General features: G+C 39.1%; 1 long non-coding RNA gene across 1 annotated transcript; it reads left to right on the forward strand.

Moving 5' to 3' along the window:
• Positions 1–13,693: 13,693 nt before the first annotated feature.
• LOC125599265 lies at positions 13,694–19,907 on the forward strand. The gene is made up of 7 exons (XR_007333077.1): positions 13,694–14,254; positions 14,335–14,567; positions 14,633–14,721; positions 15,107–15,665; positions 15,748–17,622; positions 17,709–18,687; positions 18,766–19,907. It is a non-coding gene; the product is annotated as an uncharacterized LOC125599265 (long non-coding RNA).
• The last annotated feature ends 2,267 nt before the right edge of the window (positions 19,908–22,174 follow it).

Genomic DNA, 22,174 nt, shown 5'->3' on the forward strand with positions numbered 1-22,174 from the left:
TAGGAATCTCGCCGACAGCTCTCGAGCCCAGGCTTATACCTTGTTGTAAACGCTCATATGCAAATTCGGAATAAGGTCTTCTTTGCTCTCTTTTTCGATTTCTTATACTTTATCGTTGTTATTCTCGTGTTCTGATTGCTTGACGTGTGGTAATTAGCAGATATTCGGGTCCTCTGGGAAATTAGGGGTTTCCTAGTTTCCTTATTTAAACGGAAATCGACAGTGCGAATTTCGGTTCCCACAGTTTGGCGCTAGAAGGAGGAGACATACGGATCAATCTAACCCGCAAAAGCCACTCAACGATCAGGAACGGTATGCATGACTCGACGTGTGTGAACGTCATCTCATTCAAGGGGGGAGCAACGATCGATCGAGCCAAACCTCGAAACGATCTCCTTGTTATCGAGTTGACGATTCGAGATATCGACGTCGCTAGAGTGCTAATCGATACCGGAAGCTCGGCCGATATCATCTTCAAAGTCACTCTCGAAAAGATGGGGATCAATCAATCCGAACTCACGAAATGCCCAAGCCCACTGCTAGGACTTTCGGGGGAAACAAACATGGCCTATGGATCAATTAGTCTCGCTGTCAAAGCCGGAACCGTGACGAACGTCACAGAGTTTCTAGTCGTTGACCGTCCCGCATCTTACAACGTTATCATGGGAACGCCATGCGCGCAATCCCATCAACCTACCATCTTTGCCTCAAGTTCCCGACCCCTAACGGAGTCGAGGTAATATGGGGAAATCCGAGAGTTTCACAGGTTTGTTTCGCCGCGGAATTAAAACGAAAGAGACCGATCCTCGAAATCACTTCTAGAAAAGTGGAGCAAAAGACCTCCAGCAAAGATACGGGAAATCAGGATTCAGCGGAATTCTTCTGGCAATCTCGCAGCATCGCAGCTCTAGATGAAAAACGCGAGCCAACATGCGAACCCATGGTAACGATCTGTCTCGACGAAGCCTTCCCAGAACGCTGCGTCGAGATTGGAGCCAATCTCCACGAACCTTTAAGGACAAAATTCATAACTTGTCTTAAAAAGAACCTTAATACTTTCGCATGGGCTGCAGAAGATATGTCGGGAATCGACATTAACATAACATGTCACGAGCTGAATATCGACCCAACGTTCAAACCCGTCTAATAGAAAAGACGGAAGCTACGACCCGAACGTGCTGCCGCAGTAAACGATGAGGTCGAAAAATTACTTAAAGTTGGGTCGATAACAGAAGTAAGGTACCCGGACTGGCTCGCCAACCCCGTAGTAGTCAAAAAGAAGAACGGGAAGTGGTGAGTTTGCGTGGATTATACGGACCTAAACAAGGCATGTCCAAAGGATAGCTTCCCTTTACCACATATCGATCGATTGGTAGAAGCAACAGCGGGCAACGAACTCTTATCCTTCATGGATGTCTTCTCAGGTTACAATCAAATTAGGATGAATCCCGACGATCGTGAGAAGACTGCGTTCATTACCGATCGCGGAACTTATTGTTATAAGGTAATGCCCTTCGGCCTCAAAAACACTGGTGCAACTTACCAACGACTCGTGAACCGAATGTTCTCCAAACAACTCGGAAAAACGATGGAGTTTTATATCGACGACATGCTCGTCAAATCCCTCAAAGCAAAAGATCACGTGTCACATCTCGAAGAATGCTTTGCACAATTAAATTCCCATAACATGAAGCTCAACCCGACAAAATGTAGATTCGCCGTGGCATCAGTGGAATTCCTCAGCTACTTGGTCACATACCGCGTCATCAAAGCAAATCCAAAACAGATCAACGCACTAATCGAGATGGCTTCACCAAAGAATAAGCGGGAAGTCCAAAGACTGACTGGCAGAATCGCAGCGCTTAACCGATTTATTTCACGATGAACAGATAAGTGCCTGCCCTTCTACGACGTCCTGCGAGGAAATAAAAAATTCGAATGGTCGGAAGAGTGCGAAAACACCTTCCAACAGCTGAAACGTTATTTAGCTACTCATCCAGTCCTCGCAAAACCCGTGGAAGGGGAGCCTTTATTCTTGTACATCGCTGTGTCGGCAACGGCCGTAAGCGGAGTCCTGATCAGGGAAGAACGCGGGGAGCAGAAACCTATTTTCTACATAAGCAAAACCTTGCTGGATGCCGAATCTAGGTATCCATTGATGGAAAAATTGGCATGCGCGGTCGTAACATCGGCCCGAAAACTAAGACCATATTTCCAATCCCACACAATCGTCATCCTCACGACTTTTCCCATACGGACAATTTTGCATAGCCCAAGTCAATCAGGCCAACTGGCTAAGTGGGCGGTCGAGTTGAGCGAGTATGACATCGAATACCGACCGAGAACGAGCGCAAAATCACAAGTGCTCGCAGACTTCTTGGTCGAACTTCCAACGGGAACAATAACCAATGAAGAACCAAATTCCACCTGGCTCCTCCACGTCGACGGATCCTCATCCAAGCAAGGATCGGGTATCGGAATCCGTCTCACATCTCCAACGAGGGAGATCTTGGAACAATCGTTCAGGCTGGAATTCCATGCCTCGAACAACGAGGCCGAATACGAAGCATTAATCGCAGGACTGCGATTGGCTCACGGCTTAAAAATACGTAATCTCCACGCTTACTGCGACTCCCAGTTAGTGGCCAGTCAATTCAGCGGAGAGTACGAAGCCAGAGACGAACGGATGGACGCATACCTCAAACTGGTCCAAGGGCTAGCTCAAGACTTCGACTGTTTTGCTCTTACGCGAATTCCCAGTTCCGAGAATGTCCAGGCAGACGCCCTCGCGGCCCTAGCATCAAGTTCCGACCCAGGACTTAAAAGGGTAATTCCAGTCGAGTTCATCGAACATCCAAGCATCGGACCACCAATCATCGTCAATCTCATAGAGGGTCAACATGATGAGGAAGAAGAAAATACGATACAACCACCATCGGAGCAATCTGATTATGGCTGTGATACCCCATGGCTTCAGACGATTCGAGACTATATTGTCGACGGGCAACTGCCCGCCGAAAAATGGGCAGCTTGCAAGGTCCGAACACAGGCCGCACGCTACGTGACAGTGGACGGCGAAATCTACTTCTCCGGACCACTCATGACGTGCCTGGAAGGAGAAAAAGCGAGAAAAGTAATGGAGAAAATACATTCTGGCTCCTGCAGCAATCATTCCGGTGGAAGATCGCTAGCCGTGAAAACCAAACGCCATAGATATTATTGGCCAACGATGATCGGAGATTGCGAGAAATTCGCACGAAAATGCAAAAAATACCAAAGGCATGCACCAACCATCCGACAACCGGCCGAAGTTCTTTCCTCCATCACGTCACCCTACCCCTTTATGCGCTGGGCCATGGATATTGTCGGACCTCTGCATAATTCCAAGCAAAAGCGTTTCCTTCTAGTCCTTGCTGATTTTTTCTCAAAATGGGTAGAGGCGGACTCATACGCAAGTATAAAAGATGTCCAAGTCGAAAATTTCGTATGGAAAAACATCATCTGTAGGCATGGAGTTCCTTACGAGATTGTAACCGATAAAGGGTCTCAGTTCATCTCCACCCGGTTCGAGGCATTCTGCGAAAAGTGGAAGATACGACTCAACAAGTCAACTCCCAGATATCCACAGTGCAACGGACAGGCTGAAACAATCAACAAGACCATCCTCAACGGACTGAAGAAACGCTTAGAGGCCAAAAAAGGCAGGTGGGCCGACGAACTCGAGGGAGTCCTCTGGTCTCACCGTACCACCCCAAGGCGAGCAACGGGAGAAACTCCTTTCACTCTGGTATACGGCACGGAATGCATGATTCCCGCAGAAGTAGAGTTCCCCGGTGTTCGAAGAAGGTTATTACCCAAACGAGAGGAACTCAACAATGCTATGCTCTTGGATGATCTCGACCTCATTAACGAGCGCCGAGATCAAGCGCTCATCCGAATTCAAAATTACCAGCACGCCGCTGCAAAATACTATAATTCCAACGTACGAAATCGTAGGTTCAATCAGGGAGATCTGGTCCTTCGCAAAGTCTTCCAAAACACCGCTGAACGAAATGCGGGAAAACTCGGAGCAAACTGGGAAGGTCCCTTTAAAATCGAAAAAATCGTCCGACCAGGTTCTTACGAAATAGCCAACATGCAAGGCATAAAAATTCCTAGAACCTGGAACGCGATGCATCTCAAAAAATACTATCACTAAACAAATCAACTCGCGATCACTGAACTACGAGACGGCTTAATCTCCGCAAGGAGTACGTAGGCAGTTTGTCAAAAGGCAAATTCAGCTGTCTCCCCTCATTCAAAAGAGGGGGAGTGGGTACGTATACTCATATACTCCCAAAAATCAAAAAAACTTATTACCACGCTCTTGGTGTTTTCGACTTATCAAAACATACTCACCCGTAAAATCAGAACGAGGTATTCGGAAATTAGTCGGCCGCTTAGGAGGAGCAACCTTTAGCATCGCGAGACGTCGCAAAAGATGCCTCAAAGGTTATTTCTTCCGAACAAACGAACCTACATCACAAAAAAGACATATATATGCACACATTAAACACTTATTTTGCGCAAAAATTCGAAACAACGGCACACGCCACCAAGTCCGATGTTGATCACATCGAACTCACAAACGTCCTAAACAGACATAGCCATCTCACGGAGATGACTCTCTTACATCCGACACAAGGATAATAGCGCTATAAAAGAAATCCAAAATTTTGGTCTAGCACTTCCGGTCTCCGGAGAGATGCTCGATTCGTATAAAACAAGTCGTATAAGCCGAGAATCTATCGCGGACTTTAAATCGATACGAATCAGGAAGAAATCGCAACAGGAAAAACGATAGCCGGCTAGTCACCGCGCAATCCTTAAACTGAAAGTAAACCTAGGTCTTGCCCTAAACCCAGCGCATTGGTCTCTAACATCTCAAGGCATGATATCGAAAGATAAGAGATTCTTAAACCATGCCTCTATGTTTATGTTCGACATCTTCAGCACCCCCGCAGAGTTCACATCTCGCGGAAGAACTCTCGAAACAGATCTCGAATGAAACATTTCGCAATCGAAGAGGGACATGAGACGACAACTCATCACCTTCCTCCCCACTATTCACAAACTCATAAAAAGCGCCATTCGATTATCTTAAGAAGAAAGCCGCGGAGCGGCAGGGATTCAAAGCCACACACGGCCAGTCCCGAAATACAAAACAAGGCCATTCAAGGCCGAAACATAAAAACATATAAAAAAAATCTCTCGCAAGAGATCTAACCCAAGTCATCCTCAGAACTCACGCCCCCTCTTCACCCGCTGCCTCGTCCGAGCCTGGAGCCGCGTCACCTCCGTTTTCTCCGACCATCGGGTCTTTCCCCTCTGGGTCTTCTGAACACGTCGGAAGGAAGCACGCGGATTTCAGGTCAGCCAGGATGAGACCAAGATCTCCATCCCCGGCCGCCACATCTCCCTTGCAGCCGGACAGTCGGGCCTCTTCGGCTTCCAAGGTCGGGGGAGTCTCACTTTGGAACAACCGAACCACGGCCATCCCGCCCTCAATCGTCGCCAAAGCTAGGTCCCTGCTCCGGATGCACTCGAGGGAACCCAGGGAAGCAGAAATCTTCGCCAGGCGAGCCTGAAACTCTGAGCGAAGGGCATCCGCAGCCTCTTGGATCCCGCGGCTCGCTAGTCCCGCATCACCCTCGATTTGATGCTGAAGCCGACGCACCTCCGAGGATTTGGCCTTCCTGGCCTTCTTTTCCTTAAGCAAGGAACTCGCCGTCTTCCCAAGGTCCCTCTTGAGCTCTCCTATCACGACCTCGAGCTTCGATACTTTCGCAGAGTGAGAGTCCTTGACAGCCATCAGCATGGTCTCGGTTTCAGACCATCTGCCCTGAAGCTCCACCAACTCCCCGGAAAAGCGGCTGGTCTCCGAACCACACTCGCTGATCATCCCATCGATCAACGATATGAACTGCGAACGGTGAAAATTCTTAAGACTAAGTCCAAGAAAGAATGCACATAAAGACGATCGAGAATTCAAGCAAGAGACAAACCTTTCCGCGAAGTCCCGATGCTAAGCTCGAGCCACCTCGCTGCGAAGTCTCCCCGTCACCACTCTTGGCAAGTTTCCTCTTCCGACTCTTAGGCTGAGCAACCGGGACAGCGCTAGGAGCGCGCAACGCCAGAACGATTTCTTTCCTGGCTGGAGGAGGAGGCATAGAGTCAGCGGCCTTCTCCTTGTCCTCGACAAGGATCGGAGTCGTAGAAGATCCCGTAGGTAGGGCTTGCGGAAGAGGAGCCATGACCTCGGTCTCATGACCTGGGGCAATGACCTGCGCAGAAGAAGACGGAAACTCGGAGCCAGCTTGAGCCAGTTCCTTCTCAGCTTGGCGACGAACTAGTTTCTCTCGGAAGGAAAGATGACCGGCAACACAAGCCGGCGCTTCAGCCGGAGAAGTGGTCTCACCCATCTCGACGTCGGAATCTCTCTTATCACCTTGGGAGGAAGACATGTTGAAAGGAAAGGTTTTGGAACTAGAGAGGTTTTTGAAGGAATGAAGAAGGGAAGGTATGAAGAAAATGAATGACAAGAGCTCACTATTTATAGAAGTATGGGTTCGGAATACTGTCTCGATAACTTTTGTCCGCGGAGCTTAAAATGTGAATTTCGTCCAATACGCTTAACCTTGTCAAAATCATCTATCCACCCGCTAGAGTCACAACTCTAATGGGCTGGGGGGCTAACTGTTGGGGTCGAAAACGGTTGCGACAAATTTAATATTCAAAACGTCCGAGGAAGAAAATAAGAAATTCTCCGATGAGTACTTTTCGAAATAGATTCTTTTTTACGAAAAAGCTTTACGGAAGAAAGAATCGAGACGTCCGACGAAAGCTCGAAATAGGTCGTTACACAGCGACCGAACATCCGTCCCGCTCGGTCGCTACGTAGTGACCGAGTATCCGTCTCGCTCAGTCGCTATGTAGCGACTGAGCTCAGCCAAGCTCGGTCGCTACGTAGCGACCGAGCGTCCGTCTCGCTTGGTCGCTACGTAGCGACCGAGCGCTCGTCCCGCTCGGTCGCTAAGTAGCGACCGAGCTCGGCCAAGCTCGGGAAAAATGGAATATCTCCATTTTTATGCTATGACGGCATAAGGGCAGAAGAGTAAAAGCGTAAACCGGCCTTGGAGCTAGTATATAAGGAGTCCTAGGCGAGGAGCATGGGAAAGAACTTTTTCAGAGCAAACTTAGCACTTAGAGCGATTTAGGCATCTTTTTGTTTTTGTTATTTCGAGCTGCGACTCAATTAGGTTTAGCCGTCTTAGGGTTGCTAGAACTAGGAATCTTGCCGACAGCTCTCGAGCCCAGGCTTATACCTTGTTGTAAACGCTCATACGCAAATTCGGAATAAGATCTTCTTTGCTCTCTTTTTCGATTTCTTATACTTTATCGTTGTTATTCTCATGTTCTGATTGCTTGACGTGTGGTAATTAGCAGATATCCGGGTCCTCTGGGAAATTAGGATTTTCCTAGTTTCCTTATTTAAACGGAAATCGACAGTGCGAATTTCGGTTCCCACAAACCTAACATCAATCAGGATCTAAACCATCCTAATTTCTCATTCAACAATATAGAAGTACATGAACAAGATCTGGATAGAACACCTCACCTTAGCCTAGATCTGGATCTGAGATGCAAGTGAGATGAGATCTGAGGTTAACGACACCACACAGCTACCACCACCACCCGCGGCTGCTCACGGTGAGGAGAGAGAGGTGGCGTAGAGAGAGAGAGAGGAGAGAAGGAGGCGCGGCGAGGAGAGAGAGAGAGAGATGAGAGGCGGCGCGGTGGAGAGAGAGAGAGGAGAGAGAGTCGGCGCGGAGAGAGAGAGAAAAGGGGATCGATGGCTAGGGTTTTCGGTCTCCGGAAATTCTCTACAGGGCTTCGCTTCTAAACTTCTGAGGAGAGGAAAAGGAGGTGGGAGCTTGCTTTTATAAGGGGAGAGGAGGGAAAACCCTAGGGTTTTCTAGTTGGGCTGTAGAGAACCCATTAGACTTTTAAAATTTTTTGGGCTGGTTTTGGGGTGTTACATTAACCAAAATCTATGTTCTGTCATTAAATCCCGTTAAGCTTATTTCTCTTGTCTTGTATGATGTCTTCAATGGTTCGTTAATGGTGTCTGTCCATCGTCTAGCTTCAGTCTACAGGGTTCACATAGCCCAAAGCCGTGATGTTGTGCTTGAATTTGTTCCACTGTTTTTTCAACTATCACAGGCTATCCGAGCCTACACAGTCTACGATCCATTTCTCATGAATATTAGAGTTAAATCCAGGCAAAGAATGCCTTTCCCAACCGCTTGGAGCTATGGTTCTAGAGACACTCAGCTGCTCTTGCCGGCCAACAGCTTCCGACAAAGCTCATTCTCCAATGCTTCTATCAGTTGCATACTTATTAGTTGAAGTAAAGGAGAGTCTCTCCGGCCACGATCTAGAAACTCCGATCCATGGATCCTTGGGTCAAAGTTACATCGGATTTCCCCTAATTGTGGAGGCTATCACAATGCCATCGGCCCTTCACATGGTGCTAACCCTAGAGTTCCAGAAACTCAAGGTTTTCTCCAACGATTCAACACTCATCAGAGCTATCTCTGGCAACTTCCAGTCTAAAGAAATCATCGGTTTTGTGAAAGACATCCGTTCGATCTCCTCTGGTTTTGCATCAATCTCTTTCTCTAGTTCGGTAATCATTTTAGCCGATGTTTTAGCAAAAAAATCTCTTCAAGCCTTCTTATCTTTGTAATGAACTTCAAGAGTTGGGTCATCTTTGGACCCATTCTCTATTTCTTAGTTTTAATGAAATTTATGTGACAAAAAAAAAAGAGATGTGAATTATATGGCTGAAGGAGGAATTATTAGACAAATAATAGAAAGTGCTAGCTGCTGGTCGGTTTATGGGTTTGAATGTTGATATATCTTTTGTATGTGAATGTGAGCATGCAAATGGGGATAACAACACCCATGTGTATCATGTATGTGTGTATATATAAGATCAAGGGAGATAGACAATCTAATGCATTCTTTTAAAATTGTTTTTTTGCTTACAAGTAACATTTTACATATGGATTTAAGTAGAACCATATTTTATTTACTTTAATTTGTTTTCTTCCTTTTATTTTATAAACTCGTCACTAATGGGTATGGAGGCTACCAGATTCCACGTGGTTTTCTCTTCAATATTGTTACATTACATGTGCCAGTTACACAACCGAGATATACCAATGGCTAGGATTCAATATCGCCACTCAGATCATTGCAAGATACGTTTTCCTTGCTGTGCAGCTCTGATCATGACCAATTGGGCTCTGGAAAGCACAGCCGTCTCAGAAAGGTAACAAAAGCTACTGAGAATGCTCTCAAATTGTTGTTATTTTGTTGATCTTATCGTGGGTTTAGCGAGTCTTTTATAAAAGGATACGGAGTGACAATGGAAACAATGCACAAACATACATGATCCAAAGCAGAAAAATCAAAGAAGAGATTGGTTTCAATTTCTTTTTGTTTCTTTGAGAGAATCCGTTTTATTCCTATTTGGAAATAAAAAGATTTGCATATGCTGTCAAACTATTTGGTAACTGCACTTTCCATATTGTCAGAGATTTAGTCGTCGTGATTATATGTAGATTACAAATTCTACTCGGTGTGGATATAATATATAGTGTTCGAAATCAAATTCTCCCTATCTTAGACTTTTTTAGGGGAGGGCAAGAAACCCGAACCGAACTGAACCAAACCGACCCAACTGAACCCAAACCGATCTAAACCAAACTAAAGTATATGTCTAACCCGTTTGGTTCAAAATTTTATCAACCTAAATGGTTCAGTTTGGTTTGGTTTTAAACCGAACCAAACCTAAAAAACAAAAGGGTCTTTTTTAATTAAATTAATTAAATATACTAATAATATTAAGATTTGATATATTTAACTATTTAGCCTAAGCAACTAAACATAATTTTATAGATTTTACTTTTAAATGAATAGAATAATCACAACTAAAAATAAAATAAAGAATATGAATCTCATAAATTAACATCAAAACAAAAAAAGTTATTTATGATATTTATATTAGGTTTAAAAGTAATAACATAAAATTATTGAATCACATTTTCTACATATTTATTGTGATGTTTGGTTTTACGTTTAAATATGAAGAAAATAATGATTTAGTATCAAATGATGATTTGTTTATGTTTTTATAAATCATAATTTTGTAATTGAACTATAACAAAACTAAAAAATAACTCGGTTAAACTGAAAAATATAAACAAAACAAAATTAACCAAACCAAACACAAACTAAACCGAACTAAAACTGAACCGAACTGAAGTAAAACCAAACTGAACATAAACCAAACTATACTAATTTGGGTTAACCTTGGTTCGATATTTCTTAGACCCAAATAACCCAAACCTAACCGAACAACCAAACCCGTTATTAAACCGAAATACCCACCCCTAGACTTTTTGGTTATTTGTCGATTACATATTCCTAAAAATTTAGAGTGAAGACTAATAGTAGAGTGTGCATTCAATTTTCTTTTAGAAAACTTTGAAATCAGCAAATTACTTATTCTAACTTAAGTAGATTTCCTAACTAAACATAGAATTCAGTTTTCACTATGTCATTTTCCGTAGAATATAAAATCCATTATCCGTAGAGCAAAAGTTGAAAAATTTATTTAACAAGTTTTAGAACCCTAAAAATATACAACTAAATATTTTAATAGCATTTCTTTCATTTTCACATTTTTCATATTTTTTAGGTTAGTTATTTATTTCATTAATTTTGATAAATATAAAAAGCAACAAAGTCAAATGGTATAAAATAGTAATACCCCATTAGGACAAAGAGACTGTTTTCTGGTCTATAAATTTTTTTAATTTAATGCATTAACGCTTAAGTTATTAAGTTCTCTAATAATTATGGTTGATTATGCAAAAAAACAAAAAAGAAAAGAAAAATAAAATCTGAAACGTAAGCAATATCACTTCTTTTCGTTTGTTAATCACAGGTATAACCTTCAAAGACAAAAATTATCAAAATATTTTATTAAATAAATAAATATATATTTATACCCTTAAGTTTAGTTAATCTAGACTTAGAGTTTAGAATTAAAGAGTAGAGTTTTTAGTACGAGTGATGTTTAAAATTAAAAAAAAAACCCAAAAAAACCAAAAAAAAATTTCAAAAAGCGTTTTCGAATTTCAAAAAGAAAATTTGAAAAAAATAATTTTGAAATCTTTTTTTTCTAAGTTTGAGTTTGAAAACATATAGCTCGGAACTACAAATTATTTATTTGTATTGTGAAATATTTTTGGTCATTTTTATATTTGGGGAATGTTTTTGTAATAAAAACTTAAAAAGAAACTATTTGAGAGAATTGACCCATAAAATAATTATAATTAATATATTTCTTTTGGTTTGAAGAAAAAAACATACATAATATAATTTTTGGCATGTACAATGTATTGCATTTCTCGTAACATATAGTAACATATTTATTGTATTATATATTTATAGCAATTTTTTTATTTTTTAATAGGAATATTAATATTTATAGGAATATTAATTCGGTATGGCTTGTTTATTTGATGGACACTACATACGAGCAGTGCCGGTCCTGAGTTCTACGGTGCCTAAAGCGCATCAAAAAATTAATGCCCTCTAATAAAAAAAATTTTATAAAAAAAAACTAATCTTAAACAAAAAAAATCCAAAATTGTTTTTAGCAGTAACAAAGTTTCATAAAAAACTTACAAATTGATCTAATAGATAAAGTAATGATTCTTAAACTTTTATCTGCATTCATCTTAGCTGAGTTCTTACTTTGTTTCCAGCAACAATTTCTACAAATTCATGAAAAAGAGCATTACATAATTGGTAAATACAACCCAAGACAACGATCACTGTGAAATCTGTTTAGGTCGTAAAATTTACTTAATCTTTTAATTGTCAATGCATGAGAGAGTCCACGAGAGTATTTAAACCCAACAAGAAATTTCATATTTGTTCTCTGTTTTTAAGATAAAGAAAAAAAGTATTTGGGTGAAAAATGAAGATAACTAGTAGAAGGAGAATAAACACATACATATAAAATAACAAAACTGCAAAGATCGACCATCAAGAAGAGAATCCAGAAATTGCTGAAACTTTAAGAAAATAAAAAAATGAAAGAAGAGGAAAAATGAATTGTATGTGGTAAATGGCTGATATTTAGAAAAAAATTAGGTTTTTTAGTTGATTTGTTTTGTTCTTATATGGGTTATATAGCATTTGATAAAATATGTAAAATCGGTGTTGGAATTGTAACAGACGGAAACTAAGATTGTCAATAAGGGAATAAAAATTTCAAAATCTGTGGGGATTTATCATATATTAGTAAATGGCTGGCACAAGGTTCGAACCTGCACTTATTCACTAAATAAATAAGAGTCAAACCACAATACCTACTAGAATTGAATGTACATATTTGGCGCCCCTAAACTATAGCTTCATTTTGGCGCCTAAAGCCCAAGCTTTTCAGGCTTTAGCCCAGGGCCGGCTCTGCATACGAGTAATATGATTCTTCATAGACACTAGACCCGGATGCAACCACACCTTACATGAAAAAAAAAACTTCTCTACTCCAATTTATTCACTGGCTTATAACTATAAGAAGTAACTAGGTTAAGATCCGCGTCTTGCGCGGAATGAACATTATATATATAAATAATTATATATATTATATGTTTTTTACATGAAATAATAAATATATATTGAATAATTAAAAATCATTAACTAGTACATATATAATTAAATTGGTGCGAACATATAATTAAATCAATTTTATTAACCCAAACAATATTTTTTTCTATTTAATAGGATATGTAATTAAATTTTAAAAGATATTAGCATACATATTGAATTTTTAACATTAATGTCTATTAAATGTTGCTTTCTACTCATATGATTGTTTGATTATTTGTATCTTTTATAGTAAAAACTTTAAATTACTGAAAACAAAATTTTCATGGAATTAATAGCTTTAGTATTTTATATTTTTAAAAAAAAAAAAATAAGTTGTCAATGTTCATTCAAATCTTTTATCAAAAAAATTGTTCAGATTAAATTTATAAACTAAAATATTTATGTATTTGATATGGTTTACCATTTAATTAAAAATGATATATTTATACATATATATTAGTCTTAATAATTATTTAAATTAGACTTTTTACTTATATTATTTTGTAATTATTTGTATTTTTTCATAACAAAAATTTTAAACCATGGATCACAAAATTTGAATGTGAAACTTTTAACAGTTTTAGTAGATTATAGTCATTTTTAAAAATTCAAAATATAATATATACAGAAAAATCTAAATTTTAATTATATGGTTATTTTGGTTGTTTAATTTATTTTAATAGTTTAATCTTAAACAAATATGATAGAAGATACACTAATTTTTATTAAATCTTTATTATTCAAAATCATTAATTGTCATATATACTTTAGCCGCATTAGGCAATTCCGTAATTTTTATTTAAGGAAATAATAAAGAACATTAATAATAAATTTATGGTTAGTTTAATAAAAATTTTATTATATAATTAGATGGACCAACATATTTTTCTAATGATTCTAAAAATCATCCTAGTGACGACACGGAGCTACAAATAAAGTTGTAATGCTTCTCAAATAATATAAAGGGGATAATTCAGGAGGGTTTATTAACGTGCATGGTACTAAAAATTTAATACTTAGTTTAATTTGTGGATGGGCTACATCAATGCTTGAGCACAAAACTGACATGCAAACAGATTCCAAGAAGAACACTTGCTAATCATCATTTATATATACTATACTAAAAGGAAGATATCCTGAGTCCTAAAGCTATCCACGTAGAATTAAAAAATCCACCAATCAGCACATTTCATTTCTCTACATCAGACAGGTTGGACTTTCGGTTTGGGCTTCGTTTGTTTTTTGCCAAATTACACAATCAGACACCAAAATGAGTGGGCCTGAGCTTGAGGTTGATTTGCTGTTTGCCCTAAACTTAACAACGTATGGTTCTTCTTCTGAGAAGACGAGATATGGTTGAGACTAGACGTAGCTATTCAGCTTCCAAGAGTTTCTATACTTCTTCTTCATCCCCTGAACTGTCTTCTCATCTCCAGTCCCTACCAAGCGATCTAAGGTCAAGATCCATGCTGCTATTAAATCCGTATGTTAGTTTTTATCCGAGTCTGAGCTTCTTCTTTTTTTCTGGTTTCAAATATGATTTTTGATTTTTTTATAACTTAGGCATCGGCAGCGGAACCGACGGGGTCTTCGTCTGCGAGCGAGGTTCGTGTTGAGAAATAAGGACCGGTTTTGGATCCTGGATTCGGAATCTGAAGAGCCGGAGCTTGGATCCTCTGATCCGTAAGCTATGGATACGGAGAAGACTGTTTTAACTGATGTGCCTGTTTTGGAGATCTCTCTTGAAGCCGACACAAACCCTAAAGTTGATGTCGTGCCGACACCTACAATAGCAGGTTTGGATGTCTGTCTCATGATTTTTTCTGGTTAATTATGATTTCTAATGTTTTTGTGGATTTAGGGGAAGTGGTGACGGATGGTGAGAAGTCGAAGGCGGGGAAGAATCGAGCTAAGGATCCATGGGCGAAGCTACTTTCTGAGTATTCTCAGGTGGGTCAAGTTTCATCAGTGATTGTTTTTTATTGGTTTGATCTAATAGTCTGTGAATTGCGCCTTTAGGATTTAGTTGTCTGCATGTCCGTTTCTTTTATATTTTTTTCCAGCAAAACCCATAAGTATGTTGTTATGTATGTGTCTCTGTGACTTTTTGTGTCTGCAAGTTGCACATTGAGTGTTTAGTAATGTGCAGTTCGTGTAATATTTTTTGTGAAGGTTTGGTCTTTCAATTCATGCCCAACGAGTTTAGTTCGCTTCATGTTCGGTTCTTTTACATTTTTCCGACAGAACTATGTTGTTATGTCTGATACCTTTCTACTTCTTGACTACAATACTTCTGTTTCTAACTGTCCCAATGCTTTTTTCTATGTAATTTCAGAACCCACACCGTATCATGAGGGGCGCTGTATTCACTGTTAGATGCCGAGGATGTGATTTATCTATCACACCAATATATGCCCAGCGCCCTGTGTGAAAATCAAGCATTCTGATGTAAGGACATCTTATTTGCTCCTTTTTGATCTTAGTCTCTTTAAGAACAAAAGTTTTTTTCTAACGTAATTATCGTGTGGTTTACTTCACGGATGAATACATTCAGATTATAACATGGAGTTTAAACAATGCATCAAACTAGCTCCCATTACCTTCAGATGTCTTTTTTAAGAAATGCGCTTATATTTTAATTTTTAACTGACCAGCTACTTAAGAAATCTCAAATTTACTTAAGCAAAATAATTAATGGAATTTAATTTCTTTAAGCCCATTAAGCAATGGATGTAAACGTGAAACTTAGTTTAGAAGGGAAAGCCTTCGAAGCTTCATCCGCTATCTTACAGGCGTTTGAGTTCAAAGAAAACCTAAAGCTTCAACAATTTATGAAGCTCGCATGCATTTTATGCACGTGCACACTTGCCATCTTTAGCCAACTACGTGGCAAGGTACTTCAGTTTCTTCTCTACGTCTATTTGATAACTTTTCCTTTTTAATTTGAGTCCCTATGTGTTTTTGTTGATGCTTCAGGTTTCTTTGATTCTGTCGAAGTCTAAGAAGCATGAAGTTGGCATGACTGGGATAACCTTGGAGATTATTGATGATATACACTGCCATGTACTTTGTTAATTGTTTTGTTCTTTTGGGAACTGTGTCTTTGTGCGTGTGTGTGTTTTCTTCTTAAAAAGGTTGGTGTTGTGTATTTTTCATTACCAAAATGATATAATTATATTAGTTCACTTAGTAAAATACAAATAGAGAGAAGTAAATTTATAACTTCAAATTTACTTATAGTTTAGGATTTCCTCGACTTGAATTCTCAATTACATTATATCTACTATATAAAAGGAACAGACTCCTAAGCTATGACACATCAACTAAAATCTTTACATCCAATGAAAGTGCCACATCACCAAAATTTACATGTCATCGTCTAATCCCACGAAATCTGTATCATTTCCCTTCTCTAACGTTCCAGGTATAACTCCTCCTAAAGGCAACCCAACAATCCTAAAGGCAACCGTTCAGCAGCTCCGGCGTAAAACCACTTCGACTCTTGAAAGCCTTATTTAATAATTAAACATTTCATTGACTTGGGAATTAGTAGAGAGGCAACTGTTGAGGATGTGGGGATGAGTACGAGGAGGAAGAGGAGGCACTCTCCATGCGATTTGGCGAGAGAGGAATAAGATCACTCATGGAGATAAGCCTCTTCCTCTAGTGAGCTTGAAGAAGTTAATAGATAAGGGAGTAAGAAACAAGTTGAGTTTGATAAGGGGTAAAGGTGTGAAGAATATGGAGGGGATTCTTCAATTTTGGTTTGAGACAAGAATGTGAATATTTTATAGTTTAAGTGATGTTTTGATGTAAAAAGGTCACACTTGATGTACCAAGGCTTTTTGATGAATAAGAATTTAACATTCATTCAAAAAAAATAATAATAATAAAACATTTGAATGGCAGACACCTCTTCGATTTCCTCAGCTCCACCATAAAAACTCAAGCTCCAAACCGTCATTTGACCTTGAAGACTGGAACTGTTACTCAGGTCAAACATTATGGAACGGTCACAAGTCAGGGACTGAAGAGCTCTCATCTTTCCCGGTGTCCCTTTGGAGCGGGATAAATTCTCCGTTCGTGTGGACTTGAAGGCATATGCATTCCTAGTAAGAAGATGGAGGATGAAACTTGAAATCTTTCAACCTATTTTATCAATTCTTTTACAGCTGATTGTAATACATATAAACATTTAATACAAATAGTTTCAAATTTTTATGATAAATTCTAATGTATATATGTAACATGGTCATATCTATAATAATAATTTAGAGTTTTCTCTCACCTCCTTCAGCCACGTCCTTCTTTTGGTGTGCGCATATGTCGCCACGTGTCGGCGCTTAATTGGTTACTTCTTTTTGTTTTTTTTCCATTATTCGGTTTGGGCTCCGGCGTCTTTTTATTTTTTTTATTATCGCGGCCCAACTTGAAGCACGCCTAGGGTTTTCACGTCTCGTCTTCGTCTTCGTCTTCTACGTTCTCATCATCGACCGCGAGACGCAGAGATTCGAGCCTGTTCAGTGTCCCTAACGCCTCCGATTTTAATAACTCTGCAACTTAACTCCACATCACCCCTTTTAATCCACTCCTTCCACTTTAATTGCTCAATCAATACACCTCTTCGTATTCCATCGTACCCGGCTTAATCCTCACCTATAAAGAAGGACGGTATTGTCAATCTTCTCAATTCCATTTGTTATACTTTAAAACTCTAATGTATCACTAACTCACTTTTTAACATCGTTTATTTGAAGGGATACTACTGTATGTGTTAGTATCTTTGACTCCTTGGCCCTTGCATTCCATAGCAAGCTCGATGTGTATGGAAGAGAGCCAAGTTGGTTTCGGGTAAGCTTGCGTGCTGTCATGCAGTTGATAATTTTTTTTTTGTTTGGTTGTTATAAACTTATATAAGGTCCCATGTGTTTTGGCAGGAAAATTATATTTGAATGGCACTTCTGCGACACGTGTATTTTTTTGACTCTGAAACTGCTGTAGGAGCAGATGCATTTGAAAGGCAAGCATCCTTTCCCTTATTTGATAACACAAATTTGACTTTTTTTTGCTATTGATTTGTCATAAGCGTTTACATGTTATTATCCTCGCAGATTGCCAAGTGGTGATACAGACCAGTCAGGGTCTTCATCAAAGGTGGTTCACACACAAAAGATTGAACCCATGACGGTTTCAGAGCTTAACCAATTTATTTTCACGGCCGATCCTCAGGTTTTTTTGTTTACATGTTCTTAATTTTACTCCTTCCTAGATTGTACTTAAGATTGTGATTTTCTCTTGATTTGACAGATAATTGAGTTTCTCTGTACGGCCAGGTGACTGAGATTCAGCTTGATGAGGGTTGGTGTTACATTGGCTGCTCCACTTGCTCCAAGAAACTCATCCGAGAGGAGACTTCATTCACATGCGTCCCATGCAATGAAACCAATGCTGTGGCTAAACTCAAGTAAATTATTTTCGCTTTGTGCGTCTTGGTGGTTGTAAAAAAGTACTAAATTTCATTTCAATCCGACAGGTATCGTGTGATTCTCTCCATGTCAGATGACACTGGTGCAGCAGCTTTCCTTGGTTTTGATGAAGAGGTTGCTAGCCTGACACATGTTCTTGCTTCTGATGCTGCACAGATCGTGGTATGCCCGCTAATCGACCTCTACGTCTTGAGCGTGTAATGTATTATTGTATACTTAGTTTACGTATATTTTTCCTACACATTGCAGGGGATAGGTACTAATGCCCAAGTTGACATTGACCTACCTCGCTCACTCGCTAATCTGGTGGGGAGTACCTACACTTTCCAGCTCAGGTTAAAGGACTTCAATTTTGGTCCAAATCACCGAAGCTTTACCATATCTCGCATATTCCCCGCACGTGATCTTGCGCCAAAGCCAACTTTTTTCTGTGAGTGTACTTGAGTTCTCTTTATTTGTAAGTGACGCTTATATATTGATCTGATATAAAACTATCGGGTGTTGCTAGCAGGAGGGTGGCGAGGATACCGATCAATCTCTCCCCCAATCTGTGGCAACATGATTAGATGTCAGAGCTGGTATCGTAAACAATGTTGCAGTTCAGCTCACCAAAGCTGATGGTGACGTCTAGCACATGAAGCAGTAGCATCGGGTGAAGACGCTGGGGAAGCAACTGCACGTAAGAAAGCACGTGTGGAATGAGTGCTAGCTTGGAACCCAAACAACCACGATTAGACTATGTCATTCTCTGTTTTTTCATATCTGGATTTGCTTTTTGTCCTTTAGTTTCTGTTTTTTTTTTAAGTCTTTGCTATGTCGTTTTCCAAATATTTCTTAATGAAAAACTATGGGTCGTGGTTGTCCTAATTGGCTAATTCCTATTTCTCATGTGCCTAGCATTAATTATATTTTTCCTTAATTTTATCATGGTTATTATTATAGATTCAGTTATGTAAAGTTTGAACAAGCTAACTTCACCAATGTATGAACCATCATCCTTCATTTTTTACGGAGTTCTAATGTAAAAGCATATATTAACCAAGTTAAAACATTTGTTTACGTTATGTTACATGGTAAATAAAAAACTATTAAAAAGTCACCTCAAATTGGGTGTTAAATTTGGACTCTCTTTCCTCTTAGCACATTGGGAAAAATAACTACAAGTGATTGGAAGATCCAACTAAACTTAAAATGATGACATCTAATCACCTTGGCCAGCTACTTTACACGGCATCATTTAGGACCTAATGACATGTACTTAATGGGGATAAATGTCCTATTTAAGTTTATAAAAATTGGGTTTGTGCTAGGGGTTATTCATGTATTTAAAATTAAACAAAATTTAGACTAAGTTTGCATTGTAGAGTTATATATTACAAAATCAAAACATTAATATATAATAAATCCATTACAAAAGTGACTTCAGAGTGGGTATTTAAATTTTCCTCCCTTTCCTCTTATGTCAGTGGAAACAATTATTAAGAGTGATCGAAAGATCTAAGTGAAACAAAGAGGAATGCATGTAAAAACATTGACCATCGAATTTCCACTGCTTCTTCCAAGACCTAATGACAAGTACTTTATGTGAAGAACATTTGACAACATTTAAGCTTTCACATACTTAATATGTTCGTTCTCTCTTATTACTATATGATTAATATAAATATTTATATTATGTTAAATTAAATTAGAACAGTAACAATTGTATGCTGCCTATACGTCTCCCATTGATCAAAAATACTACACGCACATCTTCAATACAATAGCATGAAACAGCCGTTACAAACAAACCTCATAATTTTCTCTAGATCTTCGTTGCAGACTCTGCATCTGTGATTTCTGAAATATAATAAAAAAAAACTTTGAGTACATCTGCATTGCAAGAAGTCATGGTTAAGTCCCCAGTACCAGAAACAGATAAAGGACCTTTAAGGAGATCAAGGAGAACAGAAAGTGTTCCTCTACTATCCACACCATCATCATCAACTGCAACTAAAAGAAGCCGGAAAAAAAGGTAAGTCGTAGCGAGACACTAATTTACACATACTTATATATTTTGACGACTTCTTCAAGTTATTTACTCTCTGTTTCATCAGTATCTGATGAACGCCAGCCTTGGTTGAAAGAGCAATTTCTACCACTCACACCTCCAACTTTGCTCGGATGCAGAGGAGACGTAGATCGTATTAAAGGTATAGCACCCCTCATTCGGAGACTTATTTATCAAGCCAAATCTAATGTGTTGGCTCTGACTTTTTCCAATCTGATTACATTCTCAGAAACTAATGGGCGGCTCGCCCGACAGAACCGAAGAAGCATGCGCGCACAAAAGAGAAACAACGCACTACAACAAGAGATACAGCACAACGCAGACCCTATCTTAGCTGTTCAAAATAACACTGTCAATGTTGTTGACTCAGAACGTGGTAATGACCAAGCAGGTAGAACATCCAAAATTTTATTATAATTCGCAACTCACCTTGCATTATTAATTTGAATTATAGATAACAGAAGGATAGCTCGGGCTCTGCGGATGGAGAGACTAATCAACAAGAGAGTAGCCACTACAAAAAAATGTTAGCTCTTCGTTAAGACTTTATAATTGCTGTCAGTTTACAAAGCGTCTTAAGCTACTACGGTCTTTCTATAACTAATACCATAGCTTTAACATTTTTAAAAGCAGCATTAGTGTGTGTGAGTGGAAGCCGACCAGGTATGAATCAAACAATCTATGCACATGAAATTAACAATATATGTTGCCAATAAAACTTTCTCAACTGAACTGGCAGGGAGGTACCGGCGCCCAGTTGTAAACAAGTGGGAGTTAGCAACATGCCCGGACTGTCAAGCAATTGTCTGGAATGCAGAAGCTGTAGTTCAAGAGACACGGAACTCACCCAGAAGGTTCAGCATATGTTGTCAGCAAGGGCGTGTAAAGCTACCACCTAGACGACAACCACCTTCACCTCTGAAAGAACTTCTCCAAAAATCAAGCTTCAAAATTATGATCCGCGTTGCTAATGGAATGTTAGCCTTCACATCCATGGGTGGCCAAATTGACAACTCTGTTACTAACACTCCTGGACCCTTTTCATTTAGACTTCATGGGCAAACTCACCACAGAATATATTCTCTTCACATGCAATGAAGCATGAATGCTTATCACGATCGATTAAAACTATAAGTTCGTTTTGGTATTAAAATATAAAAATCGCTTATATTATCGAAGACTGAAGATATTTCTAACACAAATTGCATGATTTGCTTTTGCTCCGAGTCTATAAACATTAACATTAACAAAGAAAAACATTAGCTCTTCTTCATACAGCTGCAGATATATATTACACGGTAACATAAATTTGACACAAATAACATTTACGAACATAATTGCTGCACAATAAAATATCAAAAATAAGGCCACACAATTATTTGACACATTTATCGACCCCAAAATATAAACACTTTCATTACACGTACTTCCCCTAAACACCATACCCATTTCAACACTTTTTAAACATGACAAACCTTTCAACTACACTCAACTACATACACTCCTAACAACTAAATGCCAGAACACAAGATTTTGAAAACTGAATCAAATAAAATATCCGAACCCGGCGCGTAGCGCCGAAAGACCCCTAGTTTAATATAATATGGGCATATTTTGTGGACTCTTTGGAGGTTCAATTTTGATGGACAAGAGGGAATAGCAGAGCATAAATCCCAGAGATATATTGATGGGCTTTAAAACAAAATAAATGTCGAAAAATGTTGATTACATACAATCTGTATCATCTCTTTACGAATTTATAAACATAAACAAAGAATTAACTATTTAATATCACTAAGCTTCGATGTGAAATAAACTTTAGTATCACGAGGCACAAGCTTTTTTAGATTTGTGGAATCATAAAAAA

The sequence above is a fragment of the Brassica napus genome, unplaced genomic scaffold (assembly GCF_020379485.1).
Source record: "Brassica napus cultivar Da-Ae unplaced genomic scaffold, Da-Ae ScsIHWf_1826;HRSCAF=2462, whole genome shotgun sequence".
Lineage (NCBI taxonomy): Eukaryota > Viridiplantae > Streptophyta > Magnoliopsida > Brassicales > Brassicaceae > Brassica > Brassica napus.